The sequence below is a fragment of the Strix aluco genome, chromosome 2, assembly GCF_031877795.1.
Source record: "Strix aluco isolate bStrAlu1 chromosome 2, bStrAlu1.hap1, whole genome shotgun sequence".
Taxonomy (NCBI): Eukaryota; Metazoa; Chordata; class Aves; order Strigiformes; family Strigidae; genus Strix; species Strix aluco.
The window spans coordinates 131,387,910-131,395,989 of NC_133932.1; positions in this window are offsets into that span (position 1 = coordinate 131,387,910).

Here is an 8,080-nt window from a genome sequence, read left to right on the forward strand (position 1 = left end):
GGCCCTGACCTGTTGCACCTTTCCCAAGTTGAATGGAAATCTCTGTAGGGATCATCCTTGTAGTGTTTTTTGGGAAGATGTGAAGAAAATTCTAGGCAGGTAGTTGCACGTACTTCTGTTCACTATACAGACAGGGCAAGGGAAATACAATTTATCTGAACATTTGTTTCTTATACTGGCCGTTCAGATTCCTTGATGCTATGGTGATAGATTTAGTACTTTAACATTCACACTTTCAGAAACAAGTTCTGGGATGGCCAAAAGAATGGCCATCAGCCCTTAGCATTTAGGAGATTTTAAATTGCTGCTGATACAGGCGTATCTGCCACACCAGCAGCTGACCTCCTGTTGATGATGGAGGCTGTGTTGTTATTGGACTTTGTCACAGGGCCAGTGTGGGACTGCAGACCCCCCACATTTCTTCCATGAACTGGGGTCTGAAGTCCCTTTGTAAATACGCTTCATATACTGTAAATGTGCCTTGATGGTTCAGTGAGAGCTCCTTCACACACAGAACAAACTATTCTGGAAGAAAGGTCACTTTAAACTAGACTAAAGACGTGGTTCACATGAGCTGTGGGTCCACGAGGATTTATTTGATGACGATACTGGCTTAAGTAATTCTGGCTTTTTTCCTCCCACCTCCCTCTCTTCCCACCAACTGTTCATGTGCCACTCCCTGCGCTGCGCCAGCAGAACTGTTTGTGTAGCTACATCGTGAACAAACAAGGGAACTGATCTAATACAACTAGGCAAAATGGAGAAATGTTGTTTGTTTTCTTCTGCCAGATCATTTGACCTGTGTGATTCATTACACAGCTATATAAATCACTCCTTGGCAGAGAACAGGAGGGCAGGTGGAAGCAGAAGAAATTAGATGGATGGGGTGGGATGGGACTGCCTGAGCAGCGCTGTTGTGGACCACAAAACCACAGACTAAGTTTAGGCTTTACTGATGCTAACTGCATGTTGCTGCCCCTCTGTCACCATGGCAGCAGAGCTGTTACAGTAGTACAGACAGTCCTACACCTTGGGTCAAGCTCTTTCACCCTTGAAGACAAGCCATGAACTAAAGTGGCACATGGGGAGATTTTAGGAGATTGCTGAGCTGTAGCTCACCATTACCATCAGGATGAGATCTTGTTTCTCAGCCATCTTTCACTCCTGGCTGCAGCTTCCATCCTTCCTTTGTACCAGGTCTGGTGGTCAACAGGGAGTTTGCAGAAGTCTGGTCTTGTTCATTTAGCTAAAGAGAAAAGATCAAGTTATTCTGTGCTTGATCAGTTTTCTCCTGGGTCAGTGAGCTGAACTGGCTCATTGATAGCCTTTTGAAAAGCAGAGCCCATGGAAGAGAAGTGCTGGAAAACCAGAACTAGGAACATGGGGAAGGTTTGGAAAGGGGGTGGGTGAGATATCCTTCCTTCAGTAGTGTTGAGTTAGATCAACTCAGCTGTCTCATCTTCTGATTCAGATACACCTTCCATTTTTATGCAGGTTGTTAGCTCTAGCAGATGGATAAAATACACAATTTTTATCCATATCACCGTGAACTTCTGCAGCAAGATTTAAATGTGTGAGCTGTTCCTTGCTTTCAGAGCATGAGTCAGCTAAAGGTTTGACCCATTAATCTTTCAATAGTGAGAGGGGAGAAAAGACTGCAGCCTTTTCTGGCTGTTGCATTTCCATTATGCAAAAGGGATGCTATAGGCTTCTGTATTAATGCTTTTTCATTGGTTTCTAAATTAGCTGTTTTCATAGGGCAAAAACTACAACGTTAGCTGTCAGACTTACAAACTCAACTGGTGTTCTGAAAATCCAGCTGTGTTTTCAGATTCTTAATAAAAATACCAGTAAAACAGCCTCTGTAATTGGAGATTAACTGACAGGGCTCTTGACAACACATGAAGCAGAACAGAATCCACCTCAGTTGCCATGGCTATGTTTTCCCATCGAGCTAACAGAATTTAAAAGATTACTTTTCCCAGTTAATTGAGCAATTCTGACCTATACACACATAGAAAAGAGTTAATAAGAAGGAACGCTTTTCATACAGCAGGTCCTGGTATCAGGTAATTCAGGTGCAGGGCTATCTGTACATAGGTAAAATAACTGTTACCTAAGGCAGCATAATAACAGGGGCAGCACAAAGGCCAGGGCCCCACTGTACGTGCTGGAGCTCTAAAAGGTCAGACTCATAGCTGCTGCACTGAGTAATGGGAGAGGTTTGAGGGCAACAGGTACTGCCTGGGGACCTCTCCAGACTCTTCCATGCTCCCTGTGGCAGTGGGAACAAGCAGCTTAGATTTCCAGGGCTCTGCTCCTTGATCTGTCTGCCTACTAGCTCTTTATTTCAAGTATCCTTTTTTCTCAGCATAGCACAGCCCCTTTAGGATGGCAAAATTCAGTGTTACTTACTCAGCTGAGGAGTGCTGAGCTAACTCCAAGTCTCTTTAAACCACCCCTATTTTTTACATTCTTTCTTATGTGTCCTCTACTGCCTACTCTTGAAGAAAAAAGTACTGGTCCACCTGAACCAGCTGATTGCCAAAATCACCACCAGAAGAATGCAGGAGGGTGGAGATCCTTCTGTTTTATATAGACTACCTGAAGCATATCAAGGAAGAAAGATGCCAGGGGAGATGTCTTGCTGGACCTGTTGCAAACAAGAGAACTTGACAAAGACGTGAAGGTGCAGTCTTGGCTGCAGTGAACACAAGACTGTAGAGCTGAAAATCCTGAGAGAAATGAGCAAGGCAAGTAGTAGAATCACAACCCTGGACTTCTGAAAAGCAGATTTTGGCTTACTCAGGAATCTTTGTGGCAGGATCCAACGGGAGACCACCCTAGAGGGCATGGGGCCCAGGGCAGCTGGTTGATCTTGAAGGAGTACCTCCTCTAAGAAAAAGAGCAGCCCATTCTGATGTACAGGAAATCAAGCAAGTGTGGCAGGAGGCCAGCATAGATGTGCAAGGGACTCCCAGCTGAGCTCCAACACAAAATGGAAGTGTACAGGAAGTGGAAGCACAGATGGGCTGCCCAGGAGGAATACAGAGACATTGCTTGAGCATGCAGGGCTGGTGTTAGGAAAGCCAAAGCTCAGCGAGAGTTGAAACCAGACAGGGAAGTGAAGGTTAACAGGAAAGGCTTCTGTAGGTACACTGGCAGCAAGAGGAAGGCTGAGGAAAATATGGGTCTGCTGCTCCATGGAGCAAGGGACACAGTGATAAAGGACATGAAAAAGGCTGAGGTACTCCTTGCTTTTTTTGCCATGGTTTTCACTGATAGGTCTGCCCTTAGGCTTCCCTTATGAACCTTGTGAAGTTCAGCAAGGACAAGTGTAAGGTCTTGCACCTGGGAAACCATAATCCAGGAGAGCAGCACAGGCTGGGATCTACCTGGCTGGGGAGCAGCTCAGTGGAAAGGGACCTGGGGGCCTTGGGGAGAACAAGTTCAGTATGAGTGAACAGTGTGCTGCAGAGGCAAAGAAAGACAAGAGGATGCTGGGCTGCATCAGCAAAGGCATCACAGCAGAGAGAAAGAAGTCGTTATCCCACTCAGTGCTTGTCAGGCTACACCTGGAATACTGTGCTGTTTTGGTCCCAGCTATACAAAAAAGCTGTGGACAGGCTGGAGAGGGTCCAGAGGAGATACACAAAGATGAACAAGGGACTGGACAGCCTGTCATGTGAGGAAAGGCTGAGAGAATTGGGTTTGTTCAGCCTTGAGAAGGGTCAGGGGAGACCTTATCACCATGTTCCAGTATTTGAAGGGTGGCTACAAAGAAGATGGAGATTCCCTTTTTACAAGAAGTCACATGGAAAAATCAAGGGGGAATGGGTACAGGTTACTTCAGGGAGGTTCAGCCAGTATGTATTTACCAGGTCAAACTGATTGCTTTCCACAATGAGATGACTGGCTCTGTGGACAAAAGGGGAGTTGTAGACATTTTAAACTTTTTGCAAAGCTTTTGACATGTTTTCCTGTAGTATTCTTACGGTCAAGTTGGTGAAATATGGCTGTATAAATGGACTACAAGGCAGGTGGAAAGTTGGCTTGGCTCAAAGAGTGATCAGTGATACAAAGTCTGACCAGGGCCAGTACTGTTGAATGTCTTTTACTGATGACCTGGATGATGTGATGGGGGCAATCACAGCAAGCTGGTGGACAATACTAAACTGGAGGTGAATAATTGATAAGCTGGGGGGTGGGGCTTCTATGCAGAGTGTCCTAGATGGGTTGGAGGAACGGATTCACAGGAACTTCATGCAGTTCAACAAAGGTAAATGAGAAGTCCTGCACTGGGGGAGAAATAGCTTTATGCACAGTAAAGGTTAGGGGTCAACAAAGGGGCCTGATGGAAAAAGGCTCAGAGGTCCTGGTGTACAGCAAATGGAACATGAGTCAGTGGAGTGCCCCTGCGGCAGAGAAGGTTAACCACATACTGGGCTGTTATTAGCAAGAGTGTAGCCAGTTAAGAGAAGTGCTTCTTCCCCTCTATTGGGCACTTGTGAGACCACATCTTACAAGTGTCCTGTTTTGAGCTTCCCAGTACAAGAAATTCAGCCTTAAGCGTTCAGCCTTAAGAGTTTTTAAGTGTTCAGACTTAAGAGAAAGCTAAGGAGGGAGCTTATTGCTGTCCATGGCTGCCTAATCAGAGGATGTAGAGAAAACAGATGCACAGGGAAAGGATGAAAGGCAAGGATGTGGGGCAAGGGAGACAAAGCATGGGAATTTCTGACCCATTACAAGGGAAAAAAAAGATTACTATGAGGGCAGTCAAACACTAAAAACAGAAGACCACAGTGGCTGAAAAATCTTTTGCGTTGAAGGTATTCAAAACTGGACTCAACGAGGCCTTGAGTAACTGGCTTTAACTGGACCTGCTTTGAGCAGGGCTTAGAGATGATGAGCTTTGGAGGTCCCTTCCAATCTATACGATGCCATGATTCTGTGAAGAAGTGTGCCTTGAAGAGAACGAACGAAAGGGGTGAGATTGATTTACTTTCAACACACATAGATAAAAGTATTTCAGCATCCCTGAATGATTCAGAAATATGCTGGTATGTAAAAAAAAACCCCAAACCAGCTCATCTCTTAAGACCCCATGTCCTCAAGGCATTCCAGAAATTTTGTTTTTTGACATTTACTATTGCAATCCTATGAGAACTCACAAAATCCTCCCGTATATATCAAATCTAGCAGTCCCAAATACCCACCTTGTGCTTTTAAAATACCGTTCCTTGAAACTGATCGTTCTCCCATTTTCCTCTATACACTATGTCAAGGGCCTTATTACTTCTTAGTTAATATATGTATGGTATTTATATAGAAATATCATACTAATTAAACAAATAATGAACTATAATTATTTTTTTTTTCATAATACCCCCCTGGCATGTAAGTAATGCTTCTCCCATAACAAAGATGGGAAACTGAGGTACAGAAAACATGGAGGCCTTCCCAAGCGAATCTCGGCAGAGCACAAATCGAAGCAAATTCTCTGAACTTTCAAGCTTGTGCTTAACCACACAACTAATTCTTTAAATAGAAGCTTGATGAAGTGTACTATGGCTTCTGGAAACTTGGCTCCCCTGGTGTACTGGCCATTCATGTCTTCTGAGAAAGCAAAAAAAGTCAAGTGGTTCAGACTAAGAGGTGTCTAGAGAGGCCAGCAGGACTGTCACCTGGTGAAGGAAGTCCTCTAACATCCAGAAGATAAGAGAAGGCATAGACCAGTCTGGGCCCAGTACATTGGTGATGGAGACTGAACTGGATGATTCTGGGTGTGGGTGGGGAACCTTCCTGCATGCAGACCAAGAAGCACAGGCTAGCTGAGGCTTTCACTCTCCTTATGTTTCGGATGAGCCAGTGAAATGTGGTGGAGTTGAACGCATAGCTGGCCATCTGGAGGATGTCAGCTGACAGCTGCAAAATGAAGGGGAACTGTCTTCTCTCCCGTAGCTCAAGGGCACCCATGGGGAGAAGTTAAAAACCCTCACCACTGAAATCTTTGTGCCTGCCCTTCTTTCAACAGATCTGCAGCACAGTTGTGATTTAGTCTTAATTAAGATGCTAGTCTAAAAACATCCTGTCATATTTTAAAAACAAGCCTGTTCTTTCTTTCTATATTTTCCCACAAACACTTTTATCACAACCTTGATCTTACAGCACGAACTCAAGCACAGCTTTTATTAATTGTAAGCTACAACATTTTGCTATATATTATGTCAGTCTCACCTCTGTGCCTGGCAAGATCATGGAGTGGATCCTCCTGGAAACTATGCTGGGGCACATGGAAAATATGGAGGTGATTGGCGACAGCCAGCATGGCTTCACTAAGGACAAATCATGCCTGACAAATCTGGTGGCCTTCTACGATGGGGTTACAGCATTGGTGGATAAGGGAAGAGCAACTGATATCATCTACCTGGACTTGTGCAAAGCATTTGGCACTGTCCCACATGACATCCTCATCTCTAAATTGGAGACATATGGATTTAACAGATGGACCACTTGGTGGATAAGGAATTGGCTGGATGGTCACACTCAAGAGTTGTGGTCAACAGCTCGATGTCCAAGTGGAGACCAAAGTGCTGTTCCTCAGGGGTCAGTGTTGGGACTGGTGCTGTTTAACATCTCTCTTGGTGACATGGTCAGTGGGATCGAGTGTACCCTCAGCGAGTTTGCTGACAACACCAAGCTGTGTGGTGCGGTCGACACGCTGGAGGGAAGGGATGTGCCATCCAGAGGGACCTGGACAGGCTTGAGAGGTGGGACAGTGCAAACATCATGAAGTTCAACAAGGCCAAGTGCAAGGTCCTGCACGTGGGCCGGGGAAATCCCAAGCACAAATAGAGGCTGTGGATTGAGAGCAGCCCTGTGGAGAAGGACTTGGGGGTGTTAGTTGATGAGAAGCTCAACATAACCCAGCAATGTGTGTTTGAAGTCCAGAAAGCCAACCGTATCCTGGGCTGCATGAAGAGAAGTGTGGCCAGCAGGTTGAGGGAGGGGGTTCTTGCCCTCTACTCCACTCGTGTGACCCCACCTGCAGTGCTGTGTCCAGCTCTGGGGCCCCCAAAATAAGGACACGGACCTGCTCAAGTGGGTCCAGAGGAGGCCACGAAGATGATCAGGGGGTTGGAGCACCTCCCCTGTGAGGACAGGCTGAGAGAGTTGGGGGTGTTCAGTGTGGAGAAGACTCCGGGGAGACCTTAGAGCGGCCTCCCAGTACTTAGGGGGCTACAGGAAAGATGGGGAGGGACTCTTGATCAGGGGGTGTAGGGATAGGACAAGGGGTAACAGTTTTAAACTGAAAGAGAGTAGATTCAAACTGGGTGTAAGGAAGAAATTCTTCCCTGTGAGGGTGGTGAGACACTGGAACAGGTTGCCCAGAGAAGCTGTGGCTGCCCCCTCCCTGGAATGGTTCAAGGCCAGGTTGGACAGGGCTTTGAGCAACCTGGGCTAGTGGAAGGTGTCCCTGCCCATGGCAGGGGGTTGGGACTAGATGAACTTTAAGGTCCCTTCCAACCCAAACCATTCTATGATTCTATGTAATGCTTCATTGGGGCCTACAGTTCTGCAGATGAAAAGAATGACTGTTTATTGCTAAAAACATGCACCATTTAAAGCATATCTTTTTGTCTTTATTGCTGAATGTTATGCGACATAAAATTTTACATTCAGGGCACGGCTCACCTCTGTCATTGCACTCAAAGCAATCGCTTTTTGAGACTGGAATGTCTCCCTCAGGGAGGAAAGACTTGTTTCTGCCCCAGATAAGACACTATGGCTGTGGGCAAATTACTTTTCCCCTTTGGTCTAAGTTTTTTTACTGTTCATAATTATTATGACTCTGGGGCCTGTGGATTCTGAAATAAATAAATAAAAATCTGGCAACTGCAGTTATTTTGTTTATAGCTGTAGTAGGAACTTGCCATGGAGTACAGGAGCAGACAGCAGAGGAGAGCCTATCTTCCCTCTCCAGAAACACAGTTTTCAGACTAAATGACTTTGTAGAGCAAGAGAACAAAAAACCCTTGAGGCACAAGAAACGGCACTTGACAACTGCACGAAGATGGAC